We start from the raw sequence: 21,178 nt of genomic DNA, 5'->3' as shown, positions 1-21,178 counted from the left end.
CTCACATTAAACAACAACAACAACAACAACAAGAAATAGGAAATCAGTTTTAATGACCTCTAAGGTTTCTTCTGGTATAGAGTTTGATGGTTCTATAAAAGTTTTTTATTTGGATTTATTTTATTTCATTATTTTCTTAATGTAGGTGTCTTATTTATTTTGGCCATACTTCAGGGCATGTGGGATATTAGTTTCTGACTAGGCATCCTGCCCCTTGCAGGGAAAGCGGTGAGTCTTAACCACTGGGCTGCCAGGGACATCCCTGGATTCATTTTAAAACTGAAGATGGAGAAGAAATTGTTTTATGAGAGAGGCCAAAGTTGGTCCTTAGTTTTGAATCCCAAATACTGTTTCTCCTTAGGATACTAGGTTGCTTGCTTTAAGGACTGCAAAATGTATATAAAGTGCTGAGCACAATGAATGACATTCAGTGCATTAAGACATTGGGGATATGCATTATATTTCTTTATTTCCATAAATCATATCCGGCTCAGTTTTATCCACTAAGGTTACCTGAAAGACATTTTCCAAAACTCCTTCCTGCTCCTTGGATCAAGCAAAAACTTTGGTGCTTTTTGGATTTATGAAGATAGGAGGGGACTATCCCGATTTGTAGTCCAGTGGCTGCCAAGGTCATCCATGGCTTCTTTCACCTAGACTTCAAGGTTTCAGCATGTTGTATCCAGGACACGTGGTATCTACAGAAGCCACTCCTTCCGTGTCCTGACTCCTTAGAGACTGTCAGAGACAGTGCTAAGGTGTCCATCACTCAGATGTCAAATGTCTCAACCCCGTTCCCAGTGGGAGTGGAAGGGTCCAGCACACCTGAGGATTAGGTCCTTGTCAATTCAACTGTCAACTCAAACCAGTTGTTGGTGGGAATGCAAGAGGGCTCAGCCACTTTGTGAACTAGTTCAGCAGTTTTCATAAAGTGAAATATACATTTACTCTGTGCCTTAGCAGTTCCACTCATAGGCATGTGTCCAAGGAAATGAAAACTCATGTTTGTGAGAGCAAGTGTTTCCAGTAGCTTTTCTCACCATCTCCAAAAACAGAAAACAACCCAAATAAATACATCCACCCAATGGAATAGTACTCAGCAATATAAATGTGTGAACTACTGGTACATACGACGTGGAAGAACCTCAGAGGCGTTCTGCTATGTAACATAAGCCAGGCATGCATGGCCCTGTGCATTATTGCTCCACTTCAGGGACATTCTGGAAAAGGCAAAATGATGGGGCCTGAAAACAGAGCAGCAGTTGCCAGTTGCTGGGAGCAGACAGAAGGGAAGACATTTTTTGGCTGAGGGAACTGTTCTATGTCTCAATTGTAATGGTGAGTAAACAGCTGTATTTGTCAAAAAAGTCATAGAATTGTATGCTAAGAAGATGGAAGTTTACTGTGTATAAATTATACCTCAAGAAAAGAAAAAAAAGGAAAAAACCCACCAAGTTTTCTTTCCTTTTGGGACAATTCAGCCTAATTCTCTTAAATGGCTAAGACTTCCAGCAAACAGAGATCAGGTTGTTCTGTGCTTAGAAATGTCTCTGGTCTGGAAGACTTGTCCTCACATACAAAAAGGTTTTGGATTCATGTCAATGTATGGCAAAACCAATACAGAATTGTAAAGTAAAATAAAAAATAAATAAATTTAAATTAGAAAATAATAATAATAAAAAATAAAATAAAATAAAAATGTTAAAATGTTATCCTATGGCTCCCAGGAAGCAAAGGTCTACCCTTCTGGAAGGGAGACAAAATTCTTTTTTGTACCTTCCTGAGGCACTCCAGTACTCTTGCCTGGCAAACCCCATGGACGGGGGACCCTGGTAGGCTGCAGTCCATGGGGTTGCTAGGAGTCGGACACGACTGAGCAACTTCACTTTCACTTTTCACTTTCATGCATTGGAGATGGAAATGGCAAGCCACTCCAGTGTCCTTGCCTGGAGAATCCCAGGGACGGGGAGCCTGGTGGGCTGCCGTCTATAGGGTCGCACAGAGTCGGACACGACTGAAGCGACTCAGCAGCAGCAGAGCATGTCCAGCTGCATGGTGATGGGAGTGAGAGGTAGAAAAACTAAAACAATTCAAACAACAGTAACAACAAAAACCAAAGGTCGGTGTGGGGGTTGTATTTGGGACTCTGAGATTTTTGGCTTGTTTGCTTTTAAGCTTGGACTTCCAGAAGGGGGAGGAGTAGATAAAAATTACCTTTATTCTTGGATGCGATTGCCCTGAAGAGAAACAAGATAATGTAACTTCTCAACAGGTTTTCTGTTACATTCAATCTCAGAAGAGCAGCCCCTCCCGGGTTTGTTCTGAAGGCTGAGTCTGTTGGACTGAGGGGGCAGGCATCTGGGAGCTCACCGGGGACCAGGGAGAGCAGCAGGGGAGGCTGAAAAAGGAGACTGACAAACAAGGTCATTTCTCACAGATATAATACTTCGAAGGAAATTAATCAGGGATCTGATAGGAAGCAGCTGGAAGAAGGGCTCCTTTGTCTAGGATAGTCAAGGAAGGCCTTTCTGAAGATGTGACCTTTGTACACATTGAGGGACCAAGAAGAGCACGTGTGCGCCTGCGTGCTCAGCCGTGTTTGACTCTTTGCGACCCCATGGACTGTAGCCTGCCAGGTTCCTCTGTCCATGGGATTCTCCAGGCAGGAATACTGGAGGGGGTTGCCATTTCCTACTTCAGGGGATCTTCACCCAGGGATCGAACCCATTTCTCACGAGTCTTCTGCATTGGCAGGTGGATTCTTTATCACTGTGCACCTGGGAACCCCACCAAGAGCACAAAGGATGTCATTACAGGCTGAGGGAGCGAGCGAGTGCGTGAAGTCGCTCAGTCGTGTCCGACTCTTTGTGACCCCATGGACTGTAGCCCACCAGGCTCCTCCATCCATGGGATTTTCCAGATAAGAATACTGGAGTGGGTTGCTATTTCCTTCTCCAAGAGATCTTCTCGACCCAGGGATTGAACCCAGGTCTCCTGCAATGTAGGCAGATGCTTTACCGTCTGAGCCAACAGGGAAGTCCATTACAGGCTGCTGCTGCTAGGTCACATCGGTCGTGTCCGACTCTGTGCAACCCCATAGAGGGCAGCCCATCAGGCTCCCCCGTCCCTGGGATTCTCCAGGCAAGAACAATGGAGTGGGTTGCCATTTCCTTCTCCAGTTTATGAAAGTGAAAAATGAAAGTGAAGTCGCTCAGTCGTGTCTGAGGGACCAGCAAATGTAAAAACTCTTCTGAGCCACAGGAAGGTGGCCAGGAATGCTGGGATGTAATGAGCAAGTTGTCCAGGATCGGGGTGGGGGTTGGAGGGTGGGGTAAAGGTGACCTAGAGAGGGAAGAGGGGTTCAGACCCTCCACTAATTCAAGTGGAATGAAGTTAATGAAAGCTTTTCAGCAGAGGAATGACATGTTCTGAATTACATTAAAAAGAAATTCTGGGTTTTTTTTAATGGAAGTATTAATGAGTCGAAGTCTTCCCAGGTGGCACTAATGGTAAAGGACCCACCTGCCAATGCAGGACACATAAGAGATGTGGCTTCGACCCCCAGGTCGGGAAGATCCCCTGGAGGAGGGCATGGCAACCCACTCCAGTATTCTTGCCTGGAGAATCCCATAGACAGAGGAGCCTGGTGGTTATAGTCCACGGGGTCGCAAAGAGTCGGACATGACTGTACTTAACATGCATGTGCTGATGAGCTGAGCATAGGGGTGGGGGTGGTGAGGGAAAAGCAGTGATCCAGGGCTCACTGCAAGATTTGGGGCTTGAAAATAAGTGGTAAAATTAGCTGTTTTTTCAAGGAATAGAAATGAGGAAGCCTTGTTTTATTCAATATTTTTAAAATGAGATAAAGCTATAATAATTAAAATAATTTGGTGCTCATTTATCAAGAGTTGTTAAGACTTATTTAACATGCAGAATACACCAAGCATCCCTCTGAGTGCTTTGGATGTATAACATATTTAATTCTCACAAAAAAGCCTACAAGACAGGGACCTACTAACACTATTATAAAGGTGAAAAACAAAGGCACAGAAAGGGTAAATGAAATGTCCCAAGTCCAAAGCCAACAGGTAGTCTGGCTTCCAAACCCATGCTCCAACCACACCCCCCAAACCCTGGCCAGGCCAGTGGAGCAGAATGTAGAATCCTAAAAAGTCTGAAATGCACCCACACCTCAGTCTATCATACCATTACAAATCAATGGGAATTAACCCAGGAACAGTGTTTGAAATTTTTCCTAACTGTATGGAAACTACTGTTTAAATTTTCCTTTGGTACATTCACTAATACACTAAATAAAGATGGGGTGAGAGGTAAATGGTTAAACAGACACATGCACACAAACCATAAAAAGTTAGACAAGACTATGAGATAGAAAAGCCCTGGGTAGAAATGAAAGTAATGGAAGAAAGCATAAGGGAAAAATCACTAAATTTGACTTCATAAAAATTAAAAACTATAACGCAACACAATTAAGAAACAAAGTAAAAAGTAAACTGCCTTCAGAAGTATTGTATCCAATTCACATTAGGGTTCACAAGATGGTGCTTGAGAGGACCCATCATACTTTGCCAGCATTGGCCATAAAATTAAAAAAAAAATTTTTTTTTTCTAAATTGACAAGAAAGAAAATGGTAAGCATCTGTTGTTACAATTAACATTTTAAAAGTCTGGTGTCTTCAATTACCTGTTTGATATCTTTGTTGCACTTCCTGTTTGTGAAATGGTTGTTCATGTACTTTCTCTGTTTATCTGCAGGAATTTTAGCCTTACTGATTTGTATGAGCACTTTGTAGACTAAGAAGAGTACTTCTTTCTCATATTTGTAAAAAATGTATATACCCACTTCATTGTTTATCTTTCAGTTTCTATTTTACATTTTTTTGTGAGGTTGCTTTTGTTAATGGAATATTCTTTTCCTTTTTTAAGACAGTTTTTATGTGTAAAGGAAAGCGATTGATTTTTATATCTTTGTAACTTAGCACCTTATCGAACTCTTTTTAGCTTTGGGAGATTTTAGCTGATTCTCTCTTGGGTTTTGGGTGTCTATAATGATATCATCTGGGCTTCCCAAGTGGCGCTAGTGGTAAAGAAACTGCCTGCCAGTTCAGGAGACATAAGAGACACGGGTTTGATCCCTGAATCCAGAAGATGCCCTGGAGGAGGAAATGGCTACCCGCTCTAATATTCTTACCTGGAGAATCCCATGGACACAGGAGCCCGGCAGACTACAGTCCCTAGGGTAACAAAGAGTCGGACACAACTGAAGCGACTTAGCACACACACAATGACATCATCTACAAAAAGAAGGGAGGGATGGATTGAGGAAAGGAAGAAAGAAGAGGGTGTGGGGATGCTTTCTCCTCCTTGCTAATAATAAAACTCTTATTTAGGCTTGATATGTTACTTTTTTAGCCAGAATTTCCAGTAAATTTGGTAATAACAACTATCAGGGTTTTTTTTTTTTTTTCCTTAATCCAATGAGAATGTCTCTGGAATTTCACTCTTAATTGTGAAGTTGGCTTTTCCTTTGATACATAGTATTAATAATTAGCATATGACTATATAATCACTCTTCTAAGTTTTTTTAAATGATATCCTTTATTTCATTTATTCAGTATTTATTTCATTAATGTGTACCACGCAGTAAGCATTCTTGGCTTCTTATTTAACTCAGAACAAGATACAAATTAAATACTATTTACCAGCCTGGATGGGAGGGAATCCCAAGGGAAAAGGGGTACATGAGCCCTTCTAAGTTTTTTTAAAGCATTTATTGTGGCAGGATATTATTCCATCTACCAAAGCAAAATTTTTCACTTCATGCAGAAAGCACACTAGCTACACCATACATTTAGTTTGAGGGTAAAAAAAAAAGTCTTCCTCAACTTTATTCTCTGTGTTGTGGACAATTTTTTTTTTTTGAGTCCCTTGATATTCCTTCTCCCTTAAAAAATCAACTTCACCGAAGTTTAATTTACATACAATACATTGTGCCTATTTCAATGTATGATTTGATGAATTCTGACAGGTGGACACGCGGTGCAATGGTCACAATTAAGATACTGACAATTTCTATCATGACCAGAAGGTTCCTCCTGCTTCTTTGCTGTCCATTCTTCCCTTTGTCCACAGTCCTGGGCCACCACTGATCTCCTCTTTTGTCATTATGAATTAGTTGGAGCATTTTCTAGAACTACCCCCAGTCCTAGAAAGGTACATATGGCCCCTTGAATGGTAAAGAAGCCTGGCTGTATTAAAGGTAGCCTCCTCTGTGGAGCCATGGGGTCTCCTGGAAGGACTGAAGATAATCCTCCTTCAGAAAATAGTGAGTAGGTCTGAGTCACTGGTCAGAGATGGTTAGTTAGAGCCTTTGTGTCTTGAGGATTTACAAGGAAAAGTGTTCCTACCCCACAGAACAGATGTTCCTAATCTGTAAGGTCCCGGCCTCCAGAACTAGCTGTGACCCAGTCCATCCAGAATTCTGGAGAAAGCTATGTGTTTGAACTGAAGGAACTGAACCCAGGGAGGAGGGCATCTCGGCACTGAGAGCTAACAGTGCCAACGGTAAAGACCTAGCACTTTGAAAATCCAGACACAGCCCCTAGGCCCTCTGGGTGATGGCTACACCTGCAAGTCAAAAGAAGGGCCGGTGGAGAGCTACCACCTTGAAAACCCACGAACCAGGACCCGAGAATTCAGAGAGGTCCCACGGGCTTCGCTGATGGGCCAGCAGGTCAAGAATCTACCTGCAATGCAGAAGAGGCAGGAGATGTGGGCTTGATCCCTGGGTTGGGAAGATCCCCTAGAGGAGGGCATGGCACCCCACTCCAGTATTCTTGCCTGGGAAATCCCATGGACAGAATAGGCTGGTGGGCTACAGTCCATGGGGTTGCAAAGAGTTGGACACATCTGAGCGACTAGGCACACATGTGTGATTAGTTTCCAGTTGCTGCTGGAACAAATTAGCACAAATTTAGTGGCTGAAAATAGCACAAGTCTATTATCTTATAGTTCTGGAGGTCAGAGTCCAAAACAGGTGTCGGTGTGCTAAAATCAAGGGATTAGCAGAGCTGTGTTCCTTCTGGAAGCTCTAGGGAAGGATTCATGTCCTTTCATTTTTTAGTTTCTAGAGGCTGTGAGCCTTCTCTGACTGCTGACTCTCGTTCATCTTCAAAGGTAGCAATGGCCAGTCAAGTCTTTCTTATGATGCCATCCCTCTGGTTCTGACTCTTCTGTATCCCTCTTCCCCATTTAAGGACTTTGTGATTGCACTGGGCTCATCCAGATAATCCCAACCACTTTCCTTCTTTCTTTTGTCTTTGGCCGTGCCTCGAGACAAGGCACAGCCATAAGCTTTCTGCCAAGAAGATAAGTAGCTATTGAGGCAGAATTGATACAAACAAGCAAAACACTGTGAATGAAATATGAAAATTTTAAATAAAGACAGGACCCAACCCTACACTTAAAGAAGAAAGAGTAAATGAAAAAAATTCTGTTGTTCTGAAGATGGATCCATACATATAAGAATGAGTTTCAACATTTTAGACAAAAGTAAGGCAGCCCTGGGAGTTCCTCATTTATGATGTTGCTCAGTAGCTGATGTATAAGGATTTAGCTATGGATCTTGCCTTCAAAAATAAGCAAGAAGTTTTCATAGTAGTTTTTGGAACACTGTACTGAATGTTCCATTTTCATAATTCCATTTTCCTTGCTAATGAATAGCTACATGGTTTAAATTGTAAATTTCCTATGGGGGAAAAAATGAGAAAATATATAAAATATAGAGAATAAATCTCATATGGATATTCGAGGGAGACTTGTACTTTTTGGAGTGAACATTTGAGCAGTTCTGTGATCAGATAATGTGGGCTTAACTGATCTTTCCAGAATGACTGATGGTCTCAAGGTATCAATACTGAAGGATGAAGAGACTGTGCTGTGAAGAGAGCTGGGATGTGGCCCCATCTAGAGGCTTCCAGAGATTGCAGGCATGTGTGTGACACCAGCCACCATCTTTATTCCTAGATAAGAAATCCTACAGGTAACAGTATGAGGCGGAGAAGGCGACGGCACCCCACTCCAGTACTCTTGCCTGGAAAATCCCATGGACGGAGGAGCTTGGTGGGCTACAGTCCACGGGGTCATGAAGAGTCGGACACGACTGAGCGACTTCACTTTCACTTTTCACTTTCATGCACTGGAGAAGGAAATGACAACCCACTCCAGTGTTCTTGCCTGGAGAATCCCAGGGACAGGGGAGCCTGGTGGGATGCCGTCTATGGGGTTGCACAGCGTCAGACACGACTGAAGCGACTTAGCAGCAGCAGCAGCAATAATATGAGGAAGGGCTCTCTGCTTGGTGCGTCTGTTGGGCACCTCATCTCTTCAGGTGACCTCACCACTTCATACATTGGCTTCCCTATATTTTGACCAGTGTGTCATGCTAGAATCTTCCATAGTGATACAGGTTTCACCTATGCAGCCTCACATGCAGCTCTGATCATCTTTGCGACCCCATGGACAGTAGCCCACCAGGCTCCTCTGTCCATGGGATTCTCCAGGCAAGAATACTGGAGTGAGTTGCCATGTCCGCCTTCAGGGGATCTTTCCAACCCAGTGATCGAACCCAAGAAGCTTACGTCTCCTGTGTTGGCAGGCAGGTTCTTTATCACTAGCGCCATGTGGGAAGCCCCATCTTATGAGAAGGTCAGAAGAAAATTCTTTCTTAAACTCTGCAGGACTGACTCTTGGTCTCCTGAGTGTCTTCAGATACTCAAGTGAATAGTCTTTGGGGCTTTAAAATAGGTAAGATCCTCTGCCTGCCTCATGTGAAAATTACTGGAGGCCTCTAGAGTCTTCCTTACTCATCTTACCCTTAGGTTATTACTTAAAATACCACCACCCCAGTACTTACTTTGCCTCCACCACTCAAATGCTCCACACAGTTCTCATAACAGCACCTCTGTGCTGCTATCGTGGCTCACCTCTGTGGTTTCCTTCTCTCTTCAGACTGGACTCTGCTTCTGGAGGGCAACAGAGTTTTCTGGAGCTTCTTCAGGGCTGGCTTTGCATCCTGGGCCCCTGACGTAAAGGGGCCTAACAGCAACACCCATGCTGTTGGCCTCTGTCTGAAACACATTTGCTCCCACTCTGTCTACCTAATTAACTTACTCATGTTTGAGAGACCTCAGTTCTTAATTTTAATTCCCCAGGGAAGCCAGACTAGATTGGGGTTCCATGCCATATGCTGGCATAGTATTCTTTACTTCATGGGATGTACTGCAGTTTGCAACATTATATCTGGGTCATTTGTTCAATGTCCGTATTTCCCACTAGAGACAAAGTCATACGAGGGAAAGAACTGTCCGTTTCCTCATGGCATCTGCTGGGCCCAGCTCAGTGCCTGGCACAGAGTTGGGGCTAATGAAGTATATATTCACTTAATGAAATAAAGGTGTCATGACTAAATGAATGAAAGACTGAATAGAGTATTTCATTAATATAATAACCAGAGTCCAAGTAGCGCTCCTCAGTTTAGCATGATGGTCAAAAACACAGGCCCTAATCAATTTAGGCAAGTTCTTTAGCCTCTTTGTGCCTCTTGTCCTCATCTGCATAATGGGTATAATAAAAATGCCCTATGAGGACTTTACTTACTAGGACTTTCCTGGTGGCTCAGCAGTAAAGAATCTGCCTGCTATGCAGGAGCCGCAGAAGACAAGGGTTCAATCCCTGGGTTGGGAAGATCCCTTGGAGGAGGGCATGGTAATCCACTCTAGTATTCTTGCCTGGACTATCCCATGGACAGAGGAGCCTCATGGGTTACAGTCCATGGGGTTGCAAAGAGTCAGACACGACTGAAGCAACTTAGCAGGCATGCACCCATGAGGATTTAATGAAACTATATGTATGTATACAGATGGGTTGATCGATTGATAATAGATATAGGTAGATAGAAAAATATATGTGTATGTATCTTTAAATACTTAGAAGAATGCCCAGCATATAGTTATCACTAAACAGCATTTTCCAACACCTTAAAACCCCCCTCCCTGTGATCATGGAATTCTCAGGGTCACCACGTTCAGCCATTGCTATTCCAGTGCACTTACCCTGGCTCACATTAGTATTGATGTTTCATCTAATCTCTTTGTATATTTTTAGTGTTCATTACCCTGTGTCTATATGTTCTCCAGGCTGACTTATCTATCAGGGTAGTAGGCACAGTGCCCAGGACCATCATATTCATAGAGACCCACAAAAATGTTTTAGCTTCTTCTAAAATCTGAAGAAAAAAAAAAGATTTTAGACTAAAGAAAAATGTTTTAATATATAATATCAACATATTTGCCTTTACCCCAGCACAGTCATAACATATATGCTTTATTTATCTATTTTATGGAGGAAGAAGGGGCCCATGAAGGCAACAGTGCCCAGGGCCTGGGAAAGTCAAGAGTTCAGCCTGACACCATGCACCAGAATCTTCGCTTTTCAGTTAAAAGAAATTAGAATAAAAATGCTTGTGTGACATTATTATATATAAAATAGATAACTAGTGAGAACCTACTGTGTAGCAGCACAGGGAACTCTCCTCTGGGCTCCGTGGTGAGCTAAGTGGGAAGGAAATCCAAGGAAGAGGGGATATATGTCTATGTAGAGCCGATTCACTTTTTGGTGCAGCAGAAACTAACACAGCATTGTAAAGCAACCATACTGCCATTCTTAAAAATGCCTGACAGCTTTCATGCACCATCTGAATCATTTCTGGTAAGGGCAGGCAGCTCCTTGAGAAAGCACAGCCTGGCAGGAGGTGATCCTGCCATTCTGGGTCTACCCTCCGAAAGCAAGAGCCCTCAGCTAGAGCCCGGCTGCAGAGAGGACTCCCCTCACTGCCCTCCTCTGTCTTCCTCAGCCCTCCCACACCGCCTCATCCACAGGTTTCCTGCCCACACTCACCTCTTTTCCCATCTCCCCCTCATTCACTCTCCTGTCAGGCTTCCTCTAATGTACTCTTAGCCTCCTCTGGCCTCTCAGCATCCTTCACCTCTCAGACGCTCCCCCGCGTTCCTCACATTGCTTGGCTTCTGGAGCACTGCTTTGGGTCCCACTTCCCAATCCCTCTCGTCCTTCTTGCCACTATTGTTCTTACGCGTTGTCTGCTTTTCTTTACATTGTTGTTCCTTTTGACTCCAATTTCAGGCACTCTTCATTTCCTCTGCTGCCTTTTTAATGTACTATTTTTAAAGACTTTCCTGCTAAGTTCTTCTTTTTTAATGTTTCCTTTCTCCCTTTTGCCCACTCCTTTTTTAGTTTTCTGTTATTTCCTTGCCTTTTTTTTCTGCTTCCTCTTCCTCTGAAGACGTGGTCCTTTCCCTCCTATTTCGCCAGGGCTGTGGAAACTCCACCCTCTGCTCTGACCCACGGAAGACCACAAGAAAGGAGACCCGATGTATGGTAGAGACTTCTTCTTCCTGAACTGGGCCTCCATGCACAGATGCTAGTCAGACCATTCATTTTCCAATGGAGACAAGTGGATTGCATATTCTGATGCTTGACTGCATTTCAGGGTCATAAAATTTCAGGGGCCACCCAAAGCCATCCAGAGGAAATGTGGCTTCTTGTTTTGTTAATAGTCAACCTGTTTGCCTTGCAGACCAGCCTATCCCCACCCTCATACCCCCAATACACACACTAGTTGGTTGGTGAGCAAAATTACTTGTTCATTCTGGATTACAGTGAAACAAATCTTGTAAATTAGCCTAGTTAGGAACTATTAGGCTTCCTTTTGGGTAAAAAGGGATTCCCTGGTGGCTCAGATGGTAAAGAATCTGCCTGTAATGCAGGAGACCCAGGTTCAGCTGCCAGGACTAAGAGCCACTTCAGAGATGACCAGAGCAAGGCAGCCTTTTCAGAACCAGCCTCCTCTCATCCTGTCTGTTTACCCAGGAGCCACGTCCAGAACTTAGGTTCCCAGGGGCTTCCAGCCGTGTCCACAGTGAATGGCTGTTCATCCCACTGTCCCACTGAGGAATGTTACCCCAACACTTTTGAACCGTAGTGCTGGAGAAGACTCTTGAGAGTCCTTTGGACTGCAAGGAGATCTAACCAGTCCATCCTCAAGGAAATCAGTCCTCAATATTCACTGGAAGGACTGATGCTGAAGCTGAAACTCCAATAGCCACTTGATGCAAAGAACTGACTCATTGGATTGCAGTGGACCTGACTTAGTGACTGAACAACAACAACAAATCCCAACACTAAGCTCAGTATCTCAGATGCTTCTCCACCCCTTGCCTCTCCCTAAGCTGGCAGGCTTAGGCATTGTTCTCCAAGCATTAGGAAGAACTTGGAGCCCCTGCCCCTTCTGGTCCCTGAGTGCCAATATTTGTCCTGTTGATGTTCCTACATGAAGCCTGAAGCTGCCATAATTCATGATCTGGTCTCTGTCGGGTCCACCTCAGCTCTCAGTGATCTGCTGGAATCCTCTAAGATAGGGCTGTGAATCCCAAATCCCCAGGGGGTTACAGGAGTCAGATTTCCTGTTAGTTTCTCTGCTACTTCTGGGTCCTGTCTACATCAGGACTGGAGTATCAGGGTCCCCCAGGAAATCTGAAAACAGCAGCTCCCTCCATCTAACAAGGCTCCATCTAGATCAACTTGCCTGTCAGGCTAGAGGCTGCTTCTTGAGTCCGTGGGAATTAGGACTGAAATGTCCCTCTTAGTCAGCCCATATTTATCTGACCCATATAATGATACTAGTCTACACTTAGGTGAGGCTTAATACGTGCTTTGCATGGCTTAATTCTCAGAACAACCCTACGAGGAAGAAGTACTATTATCGTTCACATCTAACAGGTGTGGAAACTGAGGTATAGAAAGGCTGGATGACTCCCTCAGGACCACAGAGTCCTGGAGTCGAGGAGGGAGCCAGAACGAGCATCCGGTGGCTGACTATGGAATCCATGCTCTCAGACTCTGCGCTGTGCTGCTCCTCTGCCCTCTCTGAGACCCCTGGCCTCTTCCCTTCATTCCTCCTTCTACTCCCTGCCCTCAGGCCAGGAAAAGTCCGGATTTTATTTCCCCATGTCACATGCTGTCTCTACCATGAGGCCAGTTTGTTCACCATATAAAGAATGGCGTGGGTTTTCAGTTTGTTTTGAACGCTTTACTTCTGCGTTTCCAAGAGAGAGGCTCCATGCTGATGTCAGTGTGGGGCAAATGTTTCACTTCTTCCATAGTCCACTTCAGAGGAATTCTGGGAACTGCCAAGACTGGCTTCTGGCAGCCACCCAACTCCCATATGGAGATCCAGAATGTATCCTCGAGAGCCTCACTCAGATAGCAGCTCCAGCCTCGGCAGTCCCTGAGGCCGTCAACAGCCCGACTGCTTCTTCTGGCAGCAATAGACGTTGGCCACGGCTGGCTGAGCTGCCTTTTCCCTCTGGGAGATCAGGAGCAGTGACCATGGTAAGCACCCCGAGGACCAGCAGCTCCCCAACACGTGGCTGCCGGCGTGGTGGCCCCACTTGTTGCTACAAGGGACAAATACTTGACCCTTCTACTTTTTTCACCTGATGCCTCCAGGTGACCTCAGACAAACGGGATGGGATTGGGGTCCCTTAACTCTGTTGCCCATTGAGGCCCAAAGCTTTCCAAGATGAGTCAACCACACTTAAGACATCTATTGTTTCTCAGATACCTGGATTCTCTATCAAAACCTTTAAATACAAAGTTTAAACTCTAGGTGGTGCTGTTTTATTGCTCAATTAGCGCGGGCGGCTGTGACCCGGCGCACTAAGCGCTGCCGAGAGGAGTTACCCCAAGTCGGAGGTCAGGGGCAGTGGCCGAGAGTGCCAGGCTGCGACGGCGCAGGAACGGCGGAGAGGAGCTACCCAAGTCCGAGGTCAGGGGCGGCCGGGAGGAGACACCCCGCGTCCGAGGTCAGGAGCAGCCAGGAGAAGTCACCTCGCGCCCGAGGCCAGGGCAGCAGCGGCCGGGAGGAGCACCCCGAGGAGCGGTGGCTGCACGGGTGTAGGAGGGCCTAGAGGAGCTATCCCACGTTGAAGGTCAGGAAGGGCGGCGGTGAGGAGATACCCCTCATCCAAGGTAAGGAGCAGCGGCTGTGCTTTGCTGGAGCAGCCGTGAAGAGATACCCCACGCCCAAGGTAAGAGAAACCCAAGTAAGATGGTAGGTGTTCCAAGAGGGCATCAGAGGGCAGACACACTGAAGCCATACTCACAGAAAACTAGTCAATCTAATCACACTAGGACCACAGTCTTGTCTAACTCAATGAAACCAAGCCATGCCCATGGGGCAACTCAAGATGGGCGGGTCATGGTGGAGAGGGCTGACAGAATGTGGTCCACTGGAGAAGGGAATGGCAAACCACTTCAGTATTCTTGCCTTGAGAACCCCATGCACAGTATGAAAAGGCAAAATGGTAGGATACTGAAAGAGGAACTCCCCAGGTCAGTAGGTGCCCAATATGCTACTGGAGGTCAGTGGAGAAATAATTCCAGAAAGAATGAAGGGATGAAGCCAAAGCAAAAACTACCCAGTTGTGGATATGCAGTACTTGGATGCAATCTGAAAAACGACAGAATGATCTCTGTTCGTCTCCAAGGCAAACCATTCAATATCACAGTTATCCAAGTCTATGCCCCAACAAGTAACACTGAAGAAGCTGAAGTTGAACAGTTTTATGAAGACCTACAAGACCTTTTAGAACTAACACCAAAAAATATGTCCTTTTCATTATAGGGGACAGGAATGCAAAAGTATGAAGTCAAGAAACACCTGGAGTAACAGGCAAATTTGGCCTTAGAATGTGGAATGAAGCAGGGTAAAGACTAATAGAGTTTTGCCAAGAAAATGCACTGGTCATAGCAAACACCCTCTTCCAACAACACAAGAGGAGACTGTACATGGACATCACCAGATGGGTCAACACCGAAATCAGATTGATTATATTCTTTGCAGCCAAAGATGGAGAAGCTCTATACAGTCAACAAAAACAAGACCAGGAGCTGACTGTGGCTCAGATCATGAACTCCTTATTGCCAAATTCAGACTTAAATTGAAGAAAGTAGGGGAAACCGCTAGACCATTCAGGTATGATCTAAATCAAATCCCTTATGATTATACAGTGGAAGTGAGAAATAGATTTAAGGGACTAGATCTGATAGATAGAGTGCCTGATGAACTATGGACGGAGGTTCGTGACATTGTACAGGAGACAGGGATCAAGACCATCCCCATGGAAAAGAAATGCAAAAAAGCACAATGGCTGTCTTGGGAGGCCTTACAAATAGCTGTGAAAAGAAGAGAGGCGACAAGCAAAGGAGAAAAGGAAAGATATAAGCATCTGAATGCAGAGTTCCAGAGAATAGCAAGAAGAGATAAGAAAGCCTTCTTCAGCGATCAATGCAAAGAAATAGAGGAAAAGAACAGAATGGGAAAGACTAGAGATCTCTTCAAGAAAATTAGAGATGCCAAGGGAACATTTCATGCAAAGATGGGCTCGATAAAGGACAGAAATGGGATGGACCTAACAGAAGCAGAAGATATTAAGAAGAGATGGCAAGAATACACAGAAGAACTGTACAAAAAAGATCTTTACAACCCAGATAATCATGATGGTGTGATCACTCATCTAGAGCCAGACATCCTGGAATGTGAAGTCAAGTGGGCCTTAGAAAGCATCACTATGAACAAAGCTAGTGGAGGTGATGGAATTCCAGTTAAGCTATTTCAAATCCTGAAAGATGATGCTGTGAAAGTGTAGCACTCAATATGCCAGCAAATTTGGAAAACTCAGAAGTGACCACAGGACTGGAAAAGGTCAGTTTTCATTCCAATCCCAAAGAAAGGCAATGCCAAAGAATGCTCAAACTACTGCACAATTGCACTCATCTCACATGCTAGTAAAGTAATGCTCAAAATTCTCCAAGCCAGGCTTCAGCAATACATGAACCATGAACTTCCTGATGTTCAAGCAGGTTTTAGAAAAGGCAAGGGAACCAGACATCAAATTGCCAACATCTGCTGGATCATCAAAAAAGCAAGAGAGTTCCAGAAAAACATCCATTTCTGCTTTATTGACTATGCCAAAGCCTTTGACTGTGTGGATTACAATAAACTGTGGAAAATTCTGAGAGAGATAGGAATACCAGACCGCCTGACCTGCCTCTTGAGAAATCTGTATGTAGGTCAGGAAGCAGCAGTTAGAACTGAACATGGAACAACAGACTGGTTCCAAGTAGGAAAAGGAGTCTGTCAAGGCTGTATATTGTCACTCTGCTTATTTAACTTCTGTGCAGAGTACATCATGAGAAACTCTGGGCTGGAAGAAACACAAGCTGGAATCAAGATTGCCGGGAGAAATATCAATAACCTCAGATATGCAGATGACACCACTCTTATGGCAGAAAGTGAAGAGGAACTAAAAAGCCTCTTGATGAAAGTGAAAGAAGAGAGTGAAAAAGTTGGCCTAAAGCTCAACATTCAGAAAACGAAGATCATGGCATCCAGTCCCATCACTTCATGGGAAATAGATGGGGAAACAGTGGAAACAGTGTCAGACTTTATTTTTGGGGGCTCCAAAATCACTGCAGATGGTGATTGCAGCCATGAAATTAAAAGATGCTTACTCCTTGGAAGAAAAGTTGTGACCAACCTAGATAGTATATTCAAAAGCAGAGACATTACTTTGCTGACTAAGGTCCGTCTAGTCAAGGCTATGGTTTTTCCTGTGGTCATGTATGGATGTGAGAGTTGGACTGTGAAGAAGGCTGAGTGCCGAAGAATTGATGCTTTTGAACTGTGGTGTTGGAGAAGACTCTTGAGAGTCCCTTGGACTGCAAGGAGATCCAGCCAGTCCATTCTGAAGGAGATCAGCCCTAGGATTTCTTTGGAAGGAATGATGCTAAAGCTGAAACTCCAGTAGTTTGGCCACCTCATGTGAAGAGTTGATTCATTGGAAAAGACTCTGATGCTGGGAGGGATTGGGGGCAGGAGAAAGGAACGACCAAGGATGAGATGGCTGGATGGCATCACTGACTCGATGGACGTGAGTCTGAGTGAACTCCGGGAGTTGGTCATGGACAGGGAGGCCTGGCGTGCTGCGATTCTCTGCTGGGGTTGCAGAGAGTCGGACACGACTGAGCGACTGAATTGAACTGAAGTGCTAAGGCTATAGCTTTGTAAAGCATTATATCATAAAATGGGACATACACTCTTGCCCTCAGTGACTATGTTCTAAAATGTTTCATCCTCTCAGTCATTTAAAAAGTATATTTTGAGTAGCATCTCTTTATTTTCAGATAAATCTATTTCCTATTCATTCGAAATCCTTCATCAACGGTTCCCATCTGGCATTCTAGGATTCTTATGTTTCCTCAGGGCACTAGGGAAAGTCTTTCATCTATTTTCAGTATTTCCTACAGAAATTGTACTTTTATGATAAGGTTGTACTTATTAACTAAAAAAGTTCTTTGCTTTCTAGTGAAATGGTAATTGACCCAGTGGCATTTATGCAGATCAGAAGGTCTGATTTGCAGTCTTTAACTGAAATACATGCTGTGTGCTAAGTTGCTTCAATCATGTCCTACTCTTTGTGACCCTGTGGACCAGAGCCCACCAGGTTCCTCTGTTCATGGGATTCTCCAGGCAAGAATAGTGGAGTGGTTTGCCATTTCCTCCTCCAGGGGATCTTCTCGACCCAGGGATCAAACCTGTGTCTCTTCGTCTCCTTCATTGTCAAGCAAGTTCTTTACCACTAGTGCCAAGATACAATAATGTATTACACGAGAAAGGAAGTTTGTCTGGAAGATGGAAACTTTCGAAAGGTGAGGTTCACATGGGCAAGGGATGACTGATGAGAAGACTGGGCCACATGTCTTGTCACCATGGTTATGTCTACTGTCCCTCTAGGAGTTCACGATCTTCTTGTCACTCTGAAAAGTGGCTTTTACATTTATTATGCAAGTGTCTGTTTCAAGGGATGTCAAGGCACAGTGACTAAAGGTCCGTTTCTTTTTTTGTTCAAATGTGCCCTGGAGGTTCAAGGGGCCACTGAGGTACTAGATCATCCTAGGATCAAAGGCTAAAAAATAAAAATGATCACCCCACTTTTTCACTAGCTGGGGCTACTGCACTTGGTATTGATGTCCAGTGGATTCTCAGATTGTCTTTTCCAGGATAACTGCCGGAGTCCAACTCCAGCAGCCAGGGATTCAACTTGAAGAGATGAACGGTGTCAGTGAATGAGACAGCCTCTCATTTTTCTATGGACTGCCTGTTTATTCCAAGTTTAAGATTCTCTTTTATACTTTTACAAAAGCATTAGGCCAGAGGTTTGACATTTTCAGTTCCCCCTCTCCCAGATTTATTATCTCTATAAATCACTGTTGCTCCTCAAACAGAGTTTCTGCTTCAGTGATTCTCTCTGAATCAACCTTATCATCTGTTATCTACCTTCTCTTATGTGTCCTATAGTTAACATGTGATTACATTGTAATTCATGCTAAGTTCCTCAGTTTACTACTTATCTTCCTAAGTCCTGTTTGCCCCTAACATCTTGAGCTCACTATGTCTTAAAAAGACTTCTAGCTATAGTGTCTCTGGATGGCATCACTGACTCAATGGATGTGAGTCTGAGTGAACTCTGGGAGTTGGTGATGGACAGGGAAGCCTGGCGTGCTGTGATTCATGGGGTCGCAAAGAGTCGGACACAACTGAGCGAATGAACTGAACTGAAAAATTCCTAACTTCTATAAGCTATAGTAAAATATGCTAACTTTACAACATTCCTTAAATCTTTAACTTCTGTTTTAATTATTTCTAAGCCCTAAATTCAGTAAACTCCTTTGCCATAAACATTCTCCTCTCAAATAGGCTTCAGATGTCAATCTCTCCCATGGCCTCAAGCTGCGGCCTATGTGCTCATCCTGGAACACTTTTTTGTAAAAGTCCTTGAACAAATGTCAATGGTTAATTTTATGAATTATTTTCTGAGCAATGCTGCAGAAGGCTTTGTGCCTTCTCATGCTCCTCTCAAGAACAATAAGCACCTTAATATTCCTTTTCAGTCAACTCAGCCAAGGAGAGGAAAAGACAAGTCAGAATTACAAGGCCTAACTCCTTCATCCTGGGATCCGTGCCTGCGGAATGAGGAGAGGGGGCTGGGGACTGTGCCTCCACTTTGTCAGTAATGCCTAACATGGCTCCTGACAGATAACCACGCTCTGAAAAGACTGGGAGCCCTCCTGTCAGACTGTGGTGCTGGGAGGCCATCAACACTGCATCAAGAGGGTGAATGCCTTTATACCTGGGGTGACAGGTGGCTTTCGCAGAGAAAGAATGAAGGCAACAGCTACTTAGTGTCATTTTCTTCTTTGTTTTTTTCATAATACTTGTTAAAAGGAAACAAACAGCCTCAAATGGAGTCACTTGTGCTAAACCCAACCAAGACTTAATATCAGCTAATAGCAGTTTCAGCTCTCTCAGGAGTAGAATTTAAATTTCCTGGTCTGCATGAGAGAGGTAATCTGCTCCAGACCCCCTGCATTCCCACAAGGCAGGGTTCCCCAATCCCCAGCCCATGGACTGTTTTTGGTCTGTGGGCTGTCAGGAGCAAGGCTGTATAGCAGGAGGTGAGTGGTGGGCTAGCCAGTGAAGCTTCATCTGTATTTACAGCCACTCCTCATCACTTACGTTCCCCGTCTGAGCTCACAACAAACTGTGGGAAATTCTTAAAGAGATGGTAATACCAGATCACCTTACCTGCCTCCTGCAAAACCTGTATGCAGGTCAAGAAGCAAAAGTTAGAACCAGACATGGAACAACAGACTGGTTCAAAATTGGGAAAGGAGTATGTTCCCTGATAGCTCAGTTGGTAAAGAATCTGCCTGCAATGCAGGAGACCTGGGTTCGATCCCTGGGTTGGGAAGATCCCCTGGAGAAGGGAAAGATTACCCACTCCAGAATTCTGACTTGGAAAATTCCGTGGACTGTATAGTCCATGGGGTTGCAAAAAGACACTACTGAGAGACGTTCACTTTCACTTTTATGTCAAGGCTGTATATTGTCAGCCTGCTTATCTAACTTATATGCAGAATACATCATGAAAAATGCCAGGCTGGATGAACCAAAGCAGGAATCAAGACTGCTGGGAGAAATATCAATAACCTCAGATATGTAGATGACACTACCCTTACAGCAGAAAGCAAAGAGGAACTAAAGAGCCTCCTGATGAAAGTGAAAGAGGAGAGTGAAAAAACTGGCTTAAACCTCAACAATCAATAAACGAAGATCATGACATCCAGTCCCACAACTTCATGCAAATAGATGGGGAAACAATGGAAACAGAGGCAGACTTTATTTTCTTGAGCTCCAAAATCACTGTGGACAGTAACTACAGCCATGAAATTAAAAGATGCTTGCTCTTTGGAAGAAAAGCAATGACAGACCTAGACAGCATATTAGAAAGAAGAGACATTACTTTGCCAACAAAGGTCCGTCTAGTCAAAGCTATGGTTTTCCCAGTAGTCATGTACAGATGTGAGAGTGGACCATAAAGAAGGCTGAGCGTTGAAGAACTGATGCTTTTGAACTGTGGTGTTGGAGAAGACTCTTGAGAGTCCCTTGGACTGCAAGGAGATCAACCAATCCATCCTAAAGGAGATCAGTCCTGAGTGTTCATTGGAAGGACTGATGCTGAAGCTGAAACTCCAATGCTTTGGCCACCTGATGTGAAGAGCTGACTCATTCGAAAAGACATTGATGCTGGGAAAGATTGAGGGTAGGGGAGAAGGGGACGACAGAGGATGAGATGGTTGGATGGCATTACAGGCTCAATGAAGATGAGTTTGAGTAGACTCTGGGAGTTGGTGATGGACAGGGAGGCCTGGCATGCTGTGGTCCATGGGGTCGCAAAAAGTCGGCCACAACTGAGCAACTGAACTGAACTGAACTGAACGACTGGAACAACAACAAAGCTTAACTCGCAACTCTCGAGTTGTGTGTCTTTTTTAGTCGACAGAGCTTTGTCTGGGATTGAAGCCCATCTGAATTGCGCTTTCAACCTTGGTTAATCATTCCAAGTTTCTGACTTCAGATTTCTCAAGCATTCATTTCACCGGTTTCACCTGTCTTAGG

This window comes from Oryx dammah, unplaced genomic scaffold (assembly GCF_014754425.2).
Source record: "Oryx dammah isolate SB20612 unplaced genomic scaffold, SCBI_Odam_1.1 HiC_scaffold_4, whole genome shotgun sequence".
Lineage (NCBI taxonomy): Eukaryota > Metazoa > Chordata > Mammalia > Artiodactyla > Bovidae > Oryx > Oryx dammah.
Note: the sequence above shows the minus strand (reverse complement) of the source record.